The sequence below is a fragment of the Balaenoptera physalus genome (assembly GCF_965194825.1).
Source record: "Balaenoptera physalus genome assembly, chromosome: 16".
In the NCBI taxonomy this organism is placed as follows: domain Eukaryota; kingdom Metazoa; phylum Chordata; class Mammalia; order Artiodactyla; family Balaenopteridae; genus Balaenoptera; species Balaenoptera physalus.
In genome coordinates this window covers 62,525,648-62,543,815 of record NC_138898.1, presented here as the reverse complement: position 1 = coordinate 62,543,815, position 18,168 = coordinate 62,525,648, and the positions used below count along the sequence as shown (strand labels likewise).

Below are 18,168 nucleotides of genomic sequence, written 5' to 3'. Positions count from 1 at the left end.
GCTTCTTTTTTTTTTTTTTTTAATTTTTATTATTTATTTTATTATTTATTTTTGGCTGTGTTGGGTCTTCGTTTCTGTGCGAGGGCTTTCTCTAGTTGCGGAGAGCAGGGGCCACTCTTCATCGCGGTGCGCGGGCCTCTCACCGTCGCGGCCTCTCTTGTTGCGGAGCACAGGCTCCAGACGCGCAGGCTCAGTAGTTGTGGCGCACGGGCCCAGTTGCTCCGTGGCATGTGGGATCTTCCCAGACCAGGGCTCGAACCCGTGTCCCCTGCATTGGCAGGCAGATTCTCAACCACTGCGCCACCAGGGAAGCCCAGGAAGGCTTCTTTAAGATAGTAATCATTTCTGAAGGGTAATGAGGAGTTAGCTAGGTGAAGACAGACAGGAGTTGCAGGAGAGAGTGGCAGAGAAGCAGAGCATTCTAGCATGTGCAAAGGCCCTGTGGTTGGAAGGACTATGGCCTCTTTAAGGAACTGGAGGAAGGCCAGAATGATTATATACTTAAGACCCAGGAATGGGAGTAGAGGAATGGAATGATGGTGGTGGTGTTAGAAGAGGTGGTGTCAGAAGAGGCCATGCAGGGGAAAATAGGCTACCTTGGGGAGATCTGTGAAGGGTTTTATTTAGGTAGTAAATAGACATGATCAGGTTTTTGTTTTTTTAAGAGAACTCTGGCTGCTGGATGGGGAATGAATTACAGGAGGCAACAATGGAAGCAGGAAGAAAGGCTAAGACGTTATTGAACTTGTCCAGGTAAGAGATTACAGGGAGTTAGGCCAGGAGAGAAGACAGAATAGTGGATGGATATAAATAATGTATCAGAGGTAGAGTGACCAGGCATAGGGTGTGAGGGAAACGAAGGTGGCAAGAATGCCAGAGTTTCAGCTTGGACATCTCAGAGGGTAGTGGTGCCATGCACCGAAGGGGAGCGTTAGTCTGAAGAGGGATAAGTAATGAGTTTTTTTAAAACGCGTTGGGTTAGAGGAGGCTGCAGGTCCTCCTGATGGAGATGTCAGGGAAGCAGTCTAGAGCTGGGTGGCAGGTGAGTATTTGGGAAGCTTCAGCCTTGAAGATAGATAAGATCACCCTGGGAGAGATAAAACTGTGGGAAGGGAAGAGGGCCATGGACTGAGCCTTGACTGATTGCTAAAGGGTAAGAATTGAGTTTATTTACCATTATATGCCCAGCCTTTCTCGTAGTCCATAGTTTTAGAATCAGCACAGATCTGTGAAATGAATGAACAAATGAATGAATGATGAATTTAATAGTTTTTTCAAACTAGTTTGTGTTAAGAGAACTGTAGTTTATAATTTTGCTTGGTTCCAGAGGGGGAAAAATTCCTTTGCTTCTGCCTAACATATTATGGTTTTTAAAGCCATCTCACAAATATTTTTATCATTAGCTATGCTCACTTCTGGGTTCCATATTTTAAGAAGGATGTTCATAAACTGGGCTTGTTAAGAGGAAGATGACTAGGGGAGGTGCAGGCTGCTGGAAATGGTTCACTAAGAATATCAATGGAAGGATAAGTGTGTGTGTTTCTGGGAGTAGAGAAAAATGGGGAAGGGAAAGGATTTGGTAGCTTGCTGTATACAGTTATTTGAAGGGCTTCCATGTTGAACACGGAGCAGATATCTTCCGTGTTGCTCTAGAATCTAAAGAAAGAGGTAGAGTCCAGAGGAGACAGAATCTGTCTCCAAAAAGAATAAGGAAGAGCAATGGGTGGACTCATTAGGTTTGAGTTTTTTGTCATTGGAGGGTCATCAGGCAGGTTAAGCATATGTCACAGAGAATCCAGCAGGGATGCTTGCACTAGGCTTGATGTGTGTGTGTGAACTTTCTTGTCCTTCAGATTCTGTGAGGTTATTAGGACTTCTGGTAATAGTCCCATGATATAGATAGGTATCTCTTCAGCTGCCTAAACTAGCATCTCCTTATACCCTCTCCCAATTCTAGAACCATGGCCATTGAATTTTTTTTTAATTAATTAATTAATTTATTTATTTTTGTCTGCGTTGGGTCTTTGTAACCGTGCGTGGGCTTTTTTCTCTAGTTGTGCCAAGTGGGGCTACTCTTTGTTGCAGCGTGTGGGCTTCTCATTGCGGTAGCTTCTCTCCTTGCGGAGCACAGGCTCTAGGCGCTCAGGCTTCAGTAGTTGCAGCTTGCAGTCTCAGTAGTTGTGGCTTGCGGGCTCTGGAGCTCAGGCTCAGTAGTAGCACACGGGCTTAGTTGCTCCGCGGCATGTGGAATCTTCCGGGATCAGTGATTGAACCCATGTCTCCTGCGCTGGCAGGTGGATTCTTAACCACTGTGCCACCAGGGAAGTCCCTTGGCCATTGAATTTTAAGAAGAAATATTCTGGAGGTTAGTTAACACCCTGTTAGAATTGGCTGTTAGAATTCTCTGCGGCTGTGATTCTCTTTGTATCTATTCTGGTCTCACTTACAATGGCTGAAATGATTGATCACTGCCCTTCAGATACTCATACATTTTCTGCTCTGAAAAATGTCTGCAAATTGCATCCTGATTGGTGCGAGTGTGTATTTTCTTGTCTCCATTTGATTTCTTTTAGCCTGAGACCCACACTGATTTTCAAGGCAAGGAGAGGTAAAGTGGACTGACATCCCTGGGTTTTCCTTGCTGGAAGATTAGGCTCTTGTCCCGGGTTTATAATTGGTATCCAAAATAATGGATTGAGATGTGCTGGCCAGAAGGAGAGGAGAACAGGCTAAATCACAGGCCCGAATGACCCCTGGGATTCCGGCCAAAGCCAGAGAGCAATCTTTCTTGGAACCCCAACATCCGCTCTTATTCAGAAAGCTTCCTGGTAATTTGAGACACCTTAATTAGACCATTCTCTTTCATAGCTCTTGGAGTTTTTAATCCTTTGAGACAGCAAACAGCTCTGAGTTGCTTAACTTATTTCTGTTTCTTTTATATGCTGCTTCAGGTAGTAGCTTTTAGTTCCTCTTCTCTCCAAGGTGTGCCTGTTGGACCCTCCAGGAAGCCGAGAGACTCAAGAGTGCAAGAGGTTTTAGGGAGCAGGGAGAGGGAGTGTAAATGCCTGTGGAAAATAAAACGAGGGAGGGAGGAAGCAGGATCGGGCAAGTGACAGTCTCAGACCACAGTGCACAGATAGTGAAACCCCACATTGGGCAGAAACGGCCAGGCCCCAGTACCTCCACCATGCTCAGTCACTGGCTGGGGGCATCACCTGGGAAGAGCGTGGCCTCAGCTCCAAAGCTGAACCCGATCCGGAAGGCTATAGTTGGAAGCTGTCAGTGACGTGTGTTCTTAGTGGCTGAACAATATGTTCTTTCTTGAAGGAAGATTCCACGGAGTGGTACCTCCTGGAGACCAGCACGTCTGTGATGGATACAAACTCAAATGATTAGGGAGCCTAGCTGAGTGCCATCAGCTGGGCCATTCAAGTTGGTTCTATCCACAAATATTTATTTACACTTTCTGGATGCTGGTCACGCTGCTCAGCAATCTACTTTGCAATGAGGTGAATCCAGTAGGGACCATCCCTTCAAGGAACAGAAGGCCTTGCAGATGAAATGAGAATGTGGACAGACAACCATTTCAAAAGATAAAAATGGACAGGGGTCTTAGGAGAGGTGCAGAGAAGATCGTGATTATAACAAGAGCTGTCATTTATCGAATCCTCGTGATGGGCCAGGTGCTTTCCACGTGTCCTCTCATTTCATTAAGGGGTGTGGGCATTATTATTCCCATTTCACAGATGAGGAAGTGGAGGTTCAGAGAGTGGAAGTGACTTGGCCGACATCATACAACCAGTAGAAATCCTCTGCATCTCCACTGTCACCTCTGTGCCCAGCACTCAGCATCTCTCGCCAGGACAACCGCAGGTCCTCAGGCTGCCCTCCTGCACGCATCTCAGCTCCTCTCTCAAACCTGTTCTCTCCACTGAAGCCCATGGGATCTTTCCAGATACAATCTGTGTCTCTCCCCTGCTGAAACCCCTTTGCTGGCTTCCTTTGCTATGGTGGTTAGAATAAAAATTGTCTCTATGATCGTCGAGGCTCTGCTTGACTGACCTCAGCTACTTCTCCACCCGCCTCTCTTACCTGTCCCCCACTCACTGCACAAGTCCCGTGGGCCTTCTTGCAGTTCCCCACATGCTTGTCTGCTTCTTTCTGATGCAGGCCCTTAACACTTGCGACAGTTTGTGTCTATTTGCTTCTGTGATTATTTGACTAACTCCTGTCTCCCTGACTCCAAGCTCTGTAAGGGTAGAGAATTATCCATTTGTCTTCACCACTGTATCTCCAGCTCCCAGCACAGTGCCTCACCCATAGTAGGTACTCAAGAACTTTGTTGAAAAAGCAGTTGTTCCCATGTGGGTGTTTTGTTTTGTTTTGTTTTGTTTTGTTTTGTGTTTTTAACATCTTTACTGGAGTATAATTGCTTTACAATGGTGTGTTAGTTTCTGCTTTATAACAAAGTGAATCAGCTATACATATACATACATCCCCATATCTCCTCCCTCTTGTGTCTCCCTCCCACGATCCCTATCCCACCCCTCTAGGTGGTCACAAAGCACCGGCTGATCTCCCCCCATGCAGGTGTTTGAACTGAGAACGTACTGACTTCACTGCCATAGGCAAGCAGAGTTCCTTCTAACTGGTAGTGGGGGAGGGTCCCAATGGCATCCTGGGGGAAGTCGCATTGGAATCCAGCCCTTGAAGCAAGTTACTTCTCTTCTCTCTCTTGGCCCCAGTAAACAAGCCAGCAAATCAAAACCTTAGAGATAGCAGGACTGGGTCAAAGAGTAGGAACAGATCTCTTCTGACCCATCCTACTCTTGGAAGAAAGCAGCTCCAGATAGTATCAGCCTTGTGAAAGAGGACTTCCACATTCTTTTGAGCCAGGGGAGCCTTGGTTAGCTGAGGAGGAGGGTGGGAGGGAGGTAGAACAACATCCTATTTCCTTTTCTGAGTTTTTTGTTTCCCCTAGTGCTTAATCTAGGTGCTCAGGAGACAGGGCCCCGAATTTGGAGCTCTGGTGCTTTGCATTTAATTACTGAGAATGTTCCTCTCCTTTAAAATTGTAATGTTGCTTGCAACATTAGAAGAAGTTCCTATTGGAATGAAAACACCAAAAGCTTTAGAGTAAGTATCTTTTATACTGAATATCATCTCAAAATAGGTAGTTGACTTTCATAATGGTTTTGCAATTACCCATAACGATGCCCTTTATAAGTCTTTAAGGTCAAGGAGGAAATCTTTGGTCAGATGCACAAGGAATTTTAGAAATCTCTTTGCTTTGATCCAAATTCCTGTGGATGGGGGAGTTTAAGAAGGAAAGTGCAGCTTAAGGATCTAACCACGTTTATCAGCCATCTCCTGTCTCCACTGCTGCCCATGTCTGGCTCCACAGAATCCAGAATCTTCCCACAGCAGCAGACTTGGTCAGGGTCCCTTTCTAGCCCCTGAGTTTCAGAAAGATTTCATGGACCAGAAGGAAGGGCGAAAGCTGGTTCTGCTGGCCCCTCTGTTGGACCTAGTGTTCCAGTTTAGCTGGAGGCTCTGTTCCTTCCCTGATGCCTCATAGATTTGATCATGGAGGATGCAGTCTCCAAGATGCCAAGATGATATGTGTGATGTGAAAATTTCACAGGGAAGAGGCCCGAGTCCTCCTCCTCTAAGATTTCCAACTTCAAACATCTCCTCTACGATTATTTGTTTAATGTGTGTTTTAAATCACTCCCTTTTAAATTTAAGTACATTTGTTTTAAAAAAGCAACTTGGCATCAGAACCATAAATGGAAAACCAGTATCACTTCCCACAAATAGAAAGTAAGTGCAAAAATAAATACAACGAAGACCAAACAGTGCTTTTTATTTCTAGCTGGAGACTGCTGCCTGCCTAAGGCTCTGAGCCCCAGGCCTGATCTCTTAAAAAGGGAGATTAGCAAGTGTTGTATGGTGTTTGGGACATTTCCTTGACTTTTCAGAAGGGTTGAAACAGACTTGAAAGGGAGCCGCTTTCTCACCATGTGATTTGATGTTATTTAATTTTGTATCCTTGTACCAACCACCTAAAAATCATCACAGTTAGCACCACTATTACAGCCTCACACTTGGGAAAGAGTTTTAGCCTTTTCTAGTAGATGCCCTTGAATTAGTTAATTTTGTAGATTGGTTATTTCTTTCCAGGCTCCGGGGGCCTGGCATGAGAGTGATGTAGGAGAGAGGGGTTAGTTCAGTGAGTTAGCGGTGGTGGCAGCAGGGCTGTGCATGGGGTGCTAACCTGCAGGAGAAGTAAAGGAGTATCTGGCAAGGATGGGAGGATATCGGGCATGGGTTGGAATAGTGGAGGTAAAATCCACAATTTCACTGTTGTTCCTGGACTTTGTCCTTTGGGGACATATAGGGAAGGTGATCTGGGGCTTGATGTCTACACCGATTTAAAACTTTTCTGAGTTCCTTTCTCTCTTCTCATTGGGTCTAGACCTTTGCTCTTCAGAGTGTGGTCTGCAGACCAGCAGCATCAGCATCACTTTGGAGCCCGTTAGAAGTGCAGAATCTGGGAGGTCCCTACCCATACTGTGCATTTTAACACTGTTCATAGGTGATTTGTATACATATTAAAACTGAAGTTGCTTACTCAGGATCCTGGCAGCATTACTTACAGTAGCCAAGAGGTGGAAACAACCCAGGTGTCCATCCATGGATGAATGGATAAACAAAATGTGGTATATACAGACAGTGGAATATTATTCAGCCTTAAAAAAAGGAAGGAAATCCTGTCCCATGCTACAACATGGATAAACCTTGAGGACATTATGCTAAGTGAAATAATCCAATCACAAAAAGGCAAATACTGTATGATCACACATGTATGAGGTCATCAAGTTCATAGAAACAGAAAGTAGAATGGTGGTTGCCAGGGGCTACAGGGAGAGGGAGATGGGAAGTTGTTTAATGGGTATAGAGTTTCCATTTTGCAAGGTGAAAATGGAGATCCATTGCAACAACAATGTAAATATACTTAACACTACTGAATTGTACATTTAAAAATGGTTAAGATAATAAATTTTGTTACTTTTTTATTTTACCACAATTAAAAATAAACTAAAAATGAAAAGAGAAACACTGTTAGTCACTTTCAAATAATTGAGAAGCAGTGTAGACTGTGGGTCTCAAACTTTAGTGGGCATAGCAGCCCACTTGAAGGCTTGTTAAAACACAGTCTCTGGCCTTCCACCAGAGTGTCTGATTCACTTTGTCTGGATGAGGCCCAAGGGTTTCCACTTCTCACAGCTTCCCAGGTGATGCTGCTGCTGGTTGGGGACGTGTTGTGAGCTGTACTGCACTAGACTATTCACGCTGGTGCTCACCAGTTCAGAGAATGTCAGAATATAATTTTCTTCTAAGACCCATAGGAGTTCTCAACCCAGGAAGCACGTTAGAATAACCTGAGGGGCTTAAACAACAAAAATAAAAACAAATACATGGGTGCCTGGGCTCCACACCTAGTGAATCTGATTTTATTAGTCTGAGATGGGACCTGGACCCGTATACTTTTTTAAACTGTACATTTTGATGTAGGTCAAGTTTATAGAAAGTCACATAGCAGGTGAGTGACGGAACTGAGCCTACAGCCCTTACCTCCTGACTCCCAGTTCTGTGCTTTTTAAGACCTAAACCCTGCTATCCCCTAACTGTTTCACGTGAAGTGTCTCATTGTTTCAGGGGTCTGACTCATCCACCCCATCACAGGTTAATGTGGCAAGGGCTGTGGGGGAGATGCCAATCAAGAGCATGACTGGATCCCTGATTATAATGTGCCCCCTGCATCACACTTGTCACAGTGCTGAGCAGAGGGTAACTTCTTGTTATGGGCTGAATTGTGCCCCATCCAAATTCGTGTGTTGAAATCCTAATCCCCAGGACCTCAGAATGTGACGGTATTTGGAGATAGGGTCTTTAAAGAGGTAATTAAGTTCAAATGAAGTCCTCAGGGTTGGCCCTCATCTATCCTGACTGGTATCCTCAGAAGAGAGGATTAGGACACAGAGGTGTACGGAGAGAAGAGCATGTGAAGACACAGCCAGCAGGCAGCCATCTGCAAGGCAAGGAGAGAGGCCTCAGAATAACCCAACCTGGCTGACCCCTTGATCTTGGACTTTGAGCCCCCAGGACTGTGAGAAAAGAAATTTCTGTTGTTTAAGCCTCCCAGGCTGTGGTACTTTGTTATGGCAGCTCAAGCAAACTAATACACTATTCAGTAAGATCTTGACTTTTCAGATTATTTGACTGACATCTGGGCCTCAGATCTTGGGGATCTGGGCTAGGAAGACAGGAGACTTAGGTTTCCACCACACCTCTAGCACTCACTCACTGGGCAACACATCCGTCCTCCTCTTTAGGCCACATTTCTCATTTATAAAAGGAGAGAAGCCAAAATACATGAGCTGTGTGGGTCAGAGGGCCCCAGGATCATCCCCTCCCTGGAGTCTTGGGCCCCCTAGGCAAAAGCCACATTGTAACAAAGTGTATCAGTTAACTATTACTGTGTAACAAACCACCCTAAAATTCAGAGGCTAAAAACAATAATTATCTGTTATCACTCACACACCTGTTGGTTGGCTGGAGTCGGCAGATCTTGGCTGGGCAGGCTGCTTGACGTTTCAAGTATGGGGATGGCTGGCTTAGCTCCTCCTTGAGCTTTGGGCTCAGTTCTGCTCTGGTGTGTTTGTTCTGTGACTTCGGCTGAGAAGGCAGCAGCTATCAGGGGAGGTTCCTCTTGTGATAATAATCCTGGCTTAAGAGAACAAGCAGAAACATATGAGGTCTCTTGAGGCCTAGGCTCTGAACCGGTCCACTGTCACTCCTGCCTCACTTTATTTATCAAACCAAGTCACGTGACCAAACGAAAGGAAAGAGGAGGGGAAATATGCCGTTTGCTCCTTCCATGGAAGGGACCCCAGAATCACATGATAAGGGATACAGTAAGGAGAGAAGAATTGGGACGGGGCTGCAGTCTCCCACAAAAGACTCCCCCCATTTTTTTGGTTGTTAGGATATCCCCTAAAATAGCCAGAGACTGTAGATCTTAAATATAAAGCCCGTTGATGCCTCTTAATTATATTATAGTCACTTGAGCTCAGGTGTCAGTGCTCTATGGCAAAAGGAGGAATGACACAGAATTTTAGCTGTGTGCCCAGCCCCTTCCACAAGTCAGGACTGAACTCAGTGGTCCAGTAGATGGGGAGGCCTGATGAGAAATAGGAGACACACCTGCAGCATGCCTCTGATACTTGAGATCTTCTGACAGAGAGGCTGTTCTTTTCAGGACCAGGCAAGAAAAAAGGATACAGTTTCCTTTGGGACCTGCAGGCTGCTAGAACAACTGTATCCCACCGCCATCTGCCATTATGACACAGATACTGCCTGCGGTGGAAAGAAACTGTAACTCTTAGCTCCTTGCTTTTCTTCCTCTCAGGGTCTCAGAAGGGTGGGAGATGGCATTAAAATTTACTTCTCTTTTCCCCAAACCTTGGTATTTGGTGCCTTTGAGTACAAGAGGAAGAGGGCTTGAGAGAAGGGACTCTAAAGTTATCTGAAAAAAAAAAAAGGAAAAGTTACCTGCTTTATTTGAATCCTAACTCCATTATACTAACTTGCTGTGGGATCTTGGGCAAGTCACTTAACCTCTCTGTGCTCGTTTCCTCATCTCTAAAAGGGGAATAAAAAAGAACTGACCTCATAGGATTGTTATGAGCATTAAATTAGTTAAGACACAAGTGCTTAGAACAGTGCCTGGCACATGGTAAGCAGTTCCTAACAGTTAGTTATTATTGAAGGCCAAATTATTGAGAGAAAAAATTGCCCATTTCTACTTCTCCCTTTGGTGCTGGGAAGCTATTATTTTATCAGACAAAGGAGAGTTCCTTCTGTTCTGACGTTCTAGAGAAGTGAAGACACGACAGTCTCCATCTACTGCTGTCTCATTTCCCTGGAGGCGCAGGAGGCGCTGCTGTCCCTGGGTGGCCTAACTGCTAACGCAGGAAGGTCTCACAGGACAGTTCCTTTCTGCTGAGATGCAAATTTATTATTCAGCATGAAGACCGATTTTCCCTGGACTGTAAAAAGACTCCCTTTCTAGAATTGAAGAGATTAAAAATATATGCGTGTAGATATTATGCTGACACTATTGTGCTGTTTGTGTCACTTTTTTTTTTTTTAATTTATTTATTTTTATTTATTTATGGCTGTGTTGGGTCTTCGTTTCTGTGCGAGGGCTTTCTCTAGTTGTGGCAAGCGGGGGCCACTCTTCATCGCGGTGCGCGGGCCTCTCACTATTGCGGCCTCTCTTGTTGCGGAGCACAGGCTCCAGACGCGCAGGCTCAGTAATTGTGGCTCACGGGCCAAGTTGCTCCGCGGCATGTGGGATCTTCCCAGACCAGGGCTCGAATCCGTGTCCCCTGCATTAGCAGGCAGACTCTCAACCACTGCGCCACCAGGGAAGCCCCACTTTTTTTTTTTTTTAACTCTTCCTAAATATTGCTTGGGCAGGATTATTCAGAGAGAAAGAGGTTAGAACCTCTCCAACTTCAAACACCATGCCTCTGACCAAACTCTTCTACCTCTTGTTGAAAGGACCAGGTTGGTGGTACAGTGTTTGTATGTGACTAGACTATTGGGTGGGCTGGTGGGGGCATAATTACTTTATTTTGACAGCTTTATTGATCCATAATTTACAAATCATAAAATTTACTTGTAAATTCAATTATTTTTTAGTAAATATGCAGATTTGCAACCATCACCACAAGACAGTTTTAGAACGTTTTTTATCACTCCTACAAAATTCCCTCAAGCCTGTTTGTAGTCAGTTATCTCTTCCACTCCCAGCCCCAGGCAACAACTGATCTGCTTTCTCTGTAGATTTGCCTTTTCTGGACATTTCACATAAATGGGGTCATACAATATATGATCTCCCGAGTCTGGCTTCATTCACATAGCATAATGTTTTTGAGGTTAACCCATGTTGGAGCATGTATCACTGTTTCATACCTTTCTATTGCTAAATAGTATTCCATTGTATGGATATACAGCATTTTGTTTACCATTCACCAGCTGATGGGCATTTGAGTTGCTTCCACTTTTTGTCTGTCATAAGTAATACTCCTATGAACATTCATGTACAAGAATTTGTGTGGACATACGTTTTAATTTCTCTTGGGTAGATACCTAAGAGTAGGAGCTGCCAATCTGTCTTCCAAAGTGGCTGTTACCCTTTCACATTTCCAGCACAGCAATGTATGAGAGTTTCAGTTTTTCAATATCCTTGCCAATACTTGCTTTTTTTTTTTTTTAAATTTATTTATTTTTGGCTGCGTTGGGTCTTCGTTGCTGCACGCGGGCTTTCTCTAGTTGCGGCGAGCGGGGGCTACTCTTCGTTGCAGTGCGCAGGCTTCTCATTGCAGTGGCTTCTCTTGTTGCAGAGCATGGGCTCTAGGCACGCGGGCTTCAGTAGTTGTGGCACGTGGGCTCAGTAGTTGTGGCTCGCAGGCTGTAGAGCGCAGGCTCGGTAGTTGTGGCACACGGGCTTAGTTGCTCCGCGGCATGTGGGATCTTCCCGGACCAGGGCTCGAACCCGTGTCCCCTGCATTGGCAGGTGGATTCTTAACCACTGTGCCACCAGGGAAGCCCTACTTGTCCTTTTAATTAAGCCATTCTACTAAGTATATAAGTGATATCTCATTGTTTTAATTTTCATTTCTTTAATGACTAATGATGTTGCACCTTGTCACGTACTTATTAGCCATTTGTAGGTCATCTTTGGTGAAATATCTATTAAGCCTTTTAACCATCTTTTAACTGAGTTGTTTGTTTTCTTATCATAGAATTGTAAGAGTTCTTTATGTATTTCTTAATATATATGTCCTTTATCATATAAATGATTTGAAAATATTTTCTTCCAGTCTGTGGCTTGTCTTTTCATTTTCTTCTTGTGTATTTTGGAATGCAAAAGCTTTTAATTTTAATAAAGTCTTATTTAGCCATTTCCCCTTTTATGCTCATAAAAAAATGGTGCTGTGTCTACGAACTCTTTGCCTAACCCAAGGTCATGAAGATTTTCTCTAACCTTTTTTTTTTTTTTAAAAGATTTATAGTTTCAACACTTAACGTTTTGAGTTAATATTCGTGTGTGATTTGAAATAAGAATTTATGTTCACTTCTTTACCTATGGATTTAAAATTTTCCCAGCATCATTTGTTGAAAAGATTAACCTTTCCCTATTGAACTGTCTTGTTATCTTTGTCAGAAATTAATTGACATAATATAAGGGTTTATTTCTGAACCTTTAGTTAATGTTCCATCGATCTATATGTTTGTCCTTACTTTAATATCTCACTCTCTTGATTACTGTAGCTTTATAAAAAGTTTGAAACTGGGTAGTGTAAGTCCTCCAACATTGTTATTCTATTTCAGAATTATTTTGGCTATTTCATATCCTTTGTATTTGCATACAACTTTTAGAATCAGGTTGTCAAATTTTACAAGAAACCCTGCTGCTGGAATGTTGATGGAGATTGTATTGAATCTAATGGTCTTCCAATCCATGAACATAGAGTGTCTCTCATTTTATTCAGATTTTCTCTAATTCTTTTGGAGAATGTTTTGTAGTTGTCAGGGTACAAATCTTCTGCTTCTTTTGTTACATTTATTCCTAAGTATTTTATTCCTTTTGATGCTAATGTGAATGGACTTTTCTAAATATAGTTTATAGTATTTGTTCATTAGTTCAATTAGTGTTTTATGGATTCTTTAGGATTTTCTACATATAGGATTATGTCACCTATGAATAAAGAAAGTTTTACTTCCTTTCCCACCTGGATTGGATGGCTTTAGTTAATAAACTAATTAATCAAGTCATTTATGTTTATTTACTAAATCTCACTGACTAGAATCTCTAGCACAGTATTGAATAGAAATGGTAAAAGTGAACACCCTTGCTCTGTTCTTGGTCTTAGGGGGAAAGCAGTGTCTTTTACCATTGAGTGTGATGTTAGCTGTGGGTTTTCAGTAGAAGCCTTATATCAGGTTGAGGATGTTTCCATCTCTTCAAAATTCCAATGGCATTTTTCACAGAAATAGAAAAAACAATCTAAAATTCTTGCAGAACCACAAATCCAATCTGAGCCCCAAAGTTCTGCTACAGAGAAAAGGTGACTTGCTGGTGCTACAGGGCCTCTTCCATCTCATCGAGAGCATGGTGTTCCCTACTAAGCTGCCTTTATTTTTACTTGACTGCTTCCCCTGCTGTTTACTTTAATCTTATTTGGTGCAGCAATTGGAGACCATTCCCCCCAGTGTCTGTTGAGGGTTGGGGGTGGGTGTGGGTAGAGTACAGTGATATTTGATGTGACCCCAGAGAGTCTATGGTGGCAGTTTCCATGCTGAAGCTTAGGGAACCTACTTCAGGATAGTAAGATGAGTTTCTCAACCTGGGCACCTCTGCCAGGGGCTGTGAGCGTTGGATGTGTAAACTACCTCTAGGTGGATGCATAGTTGTGTCTGTGTGTGCATTTCTCAAAGGAGAGGGTGAAAGCGTTCATTAGCTTCTCAACGAGGTACGTGATGTCTTCAAACGGTGAGAGCCAGTGATGATGATATTGATATTAGTAATAATAAACTTTACTTGAATGCTTAGGAAATGCTAGATATGTGTTAAGTGTATTATACAGATGCTCTCATCTAATCCTGGTATCAGTTGGTGTTTAAGCTTTTTTATGTTGCAGTAACAAACAACCCCCAAATCTCAATGGCTCGCAGAACAAAGGTTTATTTCTTGCTCATAGTTCACGTTAGGTTAGTTGTGGCTCTGCTTCATCTCTTGGAGCCAGGACTCAGGCTGAAGCAGCAGCCTCTATCTGGGTCATTGCTAGTCTCATGGCAGAGATAAAGAGAAAGGTGTAGACCGTGAGATGGGTCTTAGGGTTCTTCTTGGAAGTGGCATACCTCACTTCCACTCACATTCCACTGGCTCTGAGCCTGGCATCAATGGGAACTCCATTTGCCCAATGGGGAGGGATCCTGCAGAGAGGGGCAGTGAATATTTGAACAATAATGTAATCTACTAAATTTTTTATAAAAATCAATGAGGTAGATGGTGGTGATTATTATTATTGTTCCCTTTGCACAGATGAGGAAACTGAGGCTCAGAGAGATTAAATTTCCCCCTGGTGCTACATAATTATTAAGTGGTGGATCCAGGATTTAAGTGGACTCAATCTGGCTCCAGAGCCTGTGGCTTTAACCCCTGCATGATCCTGACCTCCAGGGCTATAGCAGCAGCAGGCTTCTTCTCTCCTCCCTCCCCACGCCTCAATCCCTGGCAATCCAAACACACCAATCTCTTAAAGCTTCATCACTCTCTGACAATGCTCAAGAGAAAACCACTTCCCTAGCTGGGTTCCCTGTTTCCCTAGGCCCCAGCCTTGGGACTCAATCTGGAGCGTCCAGCTAGGCATTTGTTTGGCAGGATTCCTGTCCGCTAAGAGCTTACCACTCATGCCATGTTGGGAATGTGCTGAGTATTTTTAGAGCTCGGCAGCCTTGCGGTGCTGCTTGCTCTTCCCCGCGGCCCGTGGATTAACCCAGGAGTGGCATATGCCCACGCTTTGCCCGCCCGGTCCTGGTACACAGTCCTCTGTTGCTGTTGAGAAAACAGATTGTCCCAGGTAGATACGCAGCCAGAATTTTTTTCTCTGCTTCCCTCCTCTTCTGAGCCACTCCTCCCCTTTGCATGGTGTAGCTTCTCTTGGGGACCCACCATGATTTGGCAGCTGCTTCTGAGCCAGCGAGGATGGTGGGATTTGCTCACTTGCAGTTAAGTCTGGCCAGGAAGCTGCTGGTTCTTGCCACAGATGTCTTATGTGTTTGTAGCTTTGCCTACTCTCCTGGGCAGCGTAATAAGAGGATTCAGAGGGCTCAAGAAGCAGTGATTTCTTTTGGCATCACTGCTCCTCCAAACTCATTATCCACATGTACCAAACACTCATGGCCCAGAAACTGGTGGCACTGCCACTGTGAGGCATGGTGGCTTTGATTTGCTTACTTTCAAAAGCTCCCGGTAAGGGTCAGCAATGTTGCAGTTTGTTACAGAGCTGTAGTGAATCTCCTTGGGAAGGAAAGCTGGGGATTTGCATGAAACGGTGCTTAGAGTATCCGGAAACATTAACTCAGGTGTGTTTCAATTCAACAAATACTTCCTGAGCACCTACTGTGTGCAAGGCATAGGATTTTGCTTCATGTAGAGGTTACAACCTTCCAGGACATACCTGGGCAGCAGATGAGCATACCCCCCAGTATAACCCTAGACTTTACATTGACAGGACATTAACATTTTTCATTCATTCATTCATTCGTTTGTTCATTCTTTTGTTCATTCTAGTGTTGTGGTTAAAAGCATAAACTTTGGAGCCTGACTGCCTGAGTTTGAATCCTTGCTCTGTAGCTCACTGGCTGCATGACAGGACAAGTAACTGATATGGTCCATACGTCAGCTTCTTCCTTTCTAATATAGGTCTAATGACAGTACCCAACTCACAACGTTGGTGTATGGATTGAATGAGTTACCACACATAAGGCTCTCAGAACGGGTCTTGGTGCATAGGAAGCGCTATCAAAGCATTGGTTCCTCCACCTCTCATTCATTCAACAGATATTTATTGAGTGTCTACTATATGCCAAGTACTGACTTAGGCCCTAGTTACAGAGCAATGAGCCAAACCCAAATCCTTGCCCTTGTGGAGCTTATGTTTCAGAGGATGGAGACATAAAACAAACAAATATATATATCATGCATCAGCTGGTGATGAAGTCTTGGAAGAAAAGTGCACAAGAGTCAGATTCTAGAGAAGTCAGATGAGGAGAGGTTAATTCCTAATGAGCAGAGTTTATGAAAACTTCCCCAGAGGAGATGACATCCGCTGAGATGAAGATGTGGTCGTGTGAAGCATGCACACGACGTCCAATTCCAAAACAAGATTTTGCCGGGACATTGAAATATTCTCCTCAGGAGGCGTGTTTGTCACATCTCCCTTTTTCTTGCTTCCTTTAAATAGGGATTCCAAGTGAGGTCAGAAGCCAGGGCTTATTTCTAGTCTTAATGACCTGGGTGTTAGGTTCAGGGTTCCAGGAAGGCTTTTGTCCCACTGACAGATTCCAGGAGAGGACTCATGTCCTTGCTAGACTGGTATGAAAAGGGGCTTGCCCTATGGGAGGGACTGTACCAAGCCCCACTCTTAAGGCGCTGGGGAAAAGGTCAGGGACTGTGCCTGTTTTGCACTCTATCTGCCCACACAACTTTCGGTACTGAGTAGGTGCTCAGCAAACAACAGAAATATTCACTGGGTTCTTATGTGCCGATGACATGTTGCCAGGTTCTAAAGCACTTGATGTATGTTAACTTATTTAATTTTTACAACCAAAGTTCTGTTTTTATCCCCGTTGATCAGATAAAGAGACTGAGCTCAGGCTCTCCTGGGATATCTAACACACCATAGGAAGAGTCAGAGAAGGCTGCCTGGAGGCAGTGACTTTGAAGCATATCTTGAAAGACAAACAGTAGCTGTCCAGGTAGGAAAGGGGGTGCAGAGAAGCAACTTAAAGAGAGAGTTTGGTGAGTCGGCAGTACAGAATGCAGATTGGGGAATCGTGAAAGATGAGGGTGGAGAGGAGGGCACGGTGGACAGCATAAGGGGCTATGTACACCTTGTTCAGTAATTTAGATTTTTATCTTAATGGCATTGGGTAACCATGCTAGTAGTTTCTGAAAGGGAAGTGTCCCATGATCAAACTGGCTTTACATAAAGGTTACCACTTAAACCCAGCGACCAACAGTTTAGCACTTAATTAAATACTGTCTTGCAACGTTTAATCCCATCTCCCAGCAGCCAGGCGTGTCTTCTCATTCTCACGTGCACTAGCACCTGTTTGGGGTCTGGGATGGTGGGAATTAACACAGGGATTGTTGTGCCCTGCACACCTGTCAGAGATTTGCACACCCAGAACTAATTCCCTTTTGCATCGTCTCTCCTCCAGCTCCTGCAAATGCCAAATAGTGGGAGTTTCTTCTTGGCTGAAGTTGTTGTTTTTTTAGGTTTGAGACTCAAACGTCTCCTTTGAAAAGATGGGTTTTTTTTTTTTCCTCATAGAGCGACTTGTTCCTCCTATGCCGGCAGAGTCCTCTTTTCCTTAGCACTTGGAAGCTTATCTAATCATGCTGTGATCACGTCAGCCCAGGGTGCCCATGGAGGCCTTTAATTTTCAAAAAGTGAATGACAGGCAAAGGAAATGGGCCAGTTAGGTTTTGAAGTCTTTTCTGGTTTATTATTATTAAAGGAGGCCCACATGGTAGGATGTCTAGTGCTAGTTCCTCATTTAGCTACCACTGACATCACCCCCACCTTGACCTCTTTAGGAATTGTTGGTTCTTGGCTTGTATATTAGCTGTGTAATCAATTACCCACAGATTAGTGACTAACACCTACTTATTATTTCACAGATTTTGTGGGTCAGGATTCCGAGTGTGGCTTAGCTACATTCTCTACTCAGGGTCTCACAAGGTTGCCATCCAGGTGTCAGCTGGGGCTGGGGTCTCATCTGGGGCTCAGGGGCTCTTCCAAGGTCACGTGGTTGTTGACAGGATGCATGTCCTCGAGGCTGTAGAACTCACAGAGCCTTCCTTGTTCAAAACCAGCAATGGAGGGAGGGAGGGAGGGGGAGAGAGAGCGAGAAAGAGACTGACTCTCAGTGCTTCCAGTCCCTGAGCACAGGTTAGGTCTCAGCCCACTTTTAAAGCTCTCACCTGATGAGGCCAGGCCCACCCAGGATAATCTCCCTTTTGATTAACTCAGTGTCAACTGATTAGGGACCTCACTGACACGTGAAAACCTCTTTGCTGTTATTGCATGGTGTAGTATAACCACAGGAGTGATGTCCCATCATATTCACAGATGCCACCCATACTCAAGGGGAGGAGATCATACAAGGGTATGGGTCATTGGTGGTCATCTTAGAATCCTGCCTGCTGTGGCTGGTGACCCAAATCCAAGTGAGAGATTCTGTACTGTTCTTCCTGGTCTTTGGATTCAGCTTATGGGATTGGAGAACAGCTGTTTTCCA

The 18,168-nt window shown here is 44.2% G+C and overlaps 1 protein-coding gene and 1 long non-coding RNA gene across 2 annotated transcripts in view; both read left to right on the top strand.

Annotated features, from left to right (window-relative positions):
* The window catches only part of LOC309646324, a 41,909-nt gene extending 24,192 nt beyond the window's left edge, over window positions 1-17,717 (top strand). The window contains exons 2-3 of the long non-coding RNA XR_014255290.1: window positions 322-10,193; window positions 10,497-17,717. This is a non-coding gene — a long non-coding RNA (uncharacterized lncRNA). The remainder of the gene's footprint in view (window positions 1-321; window positions 10,194-10,496) is intronic.
* The window catches only part of GRIN2A (glutamate ionotropic receptor NMDA type subunit 2A), a 390,901-nt gene that overhangs the window by 68,793 nt on the left and 303,940 nt on the right, over window positions 1-18,168 (top strand). The gene's annotated exons all lie outside the window — the stretch shown is intronic.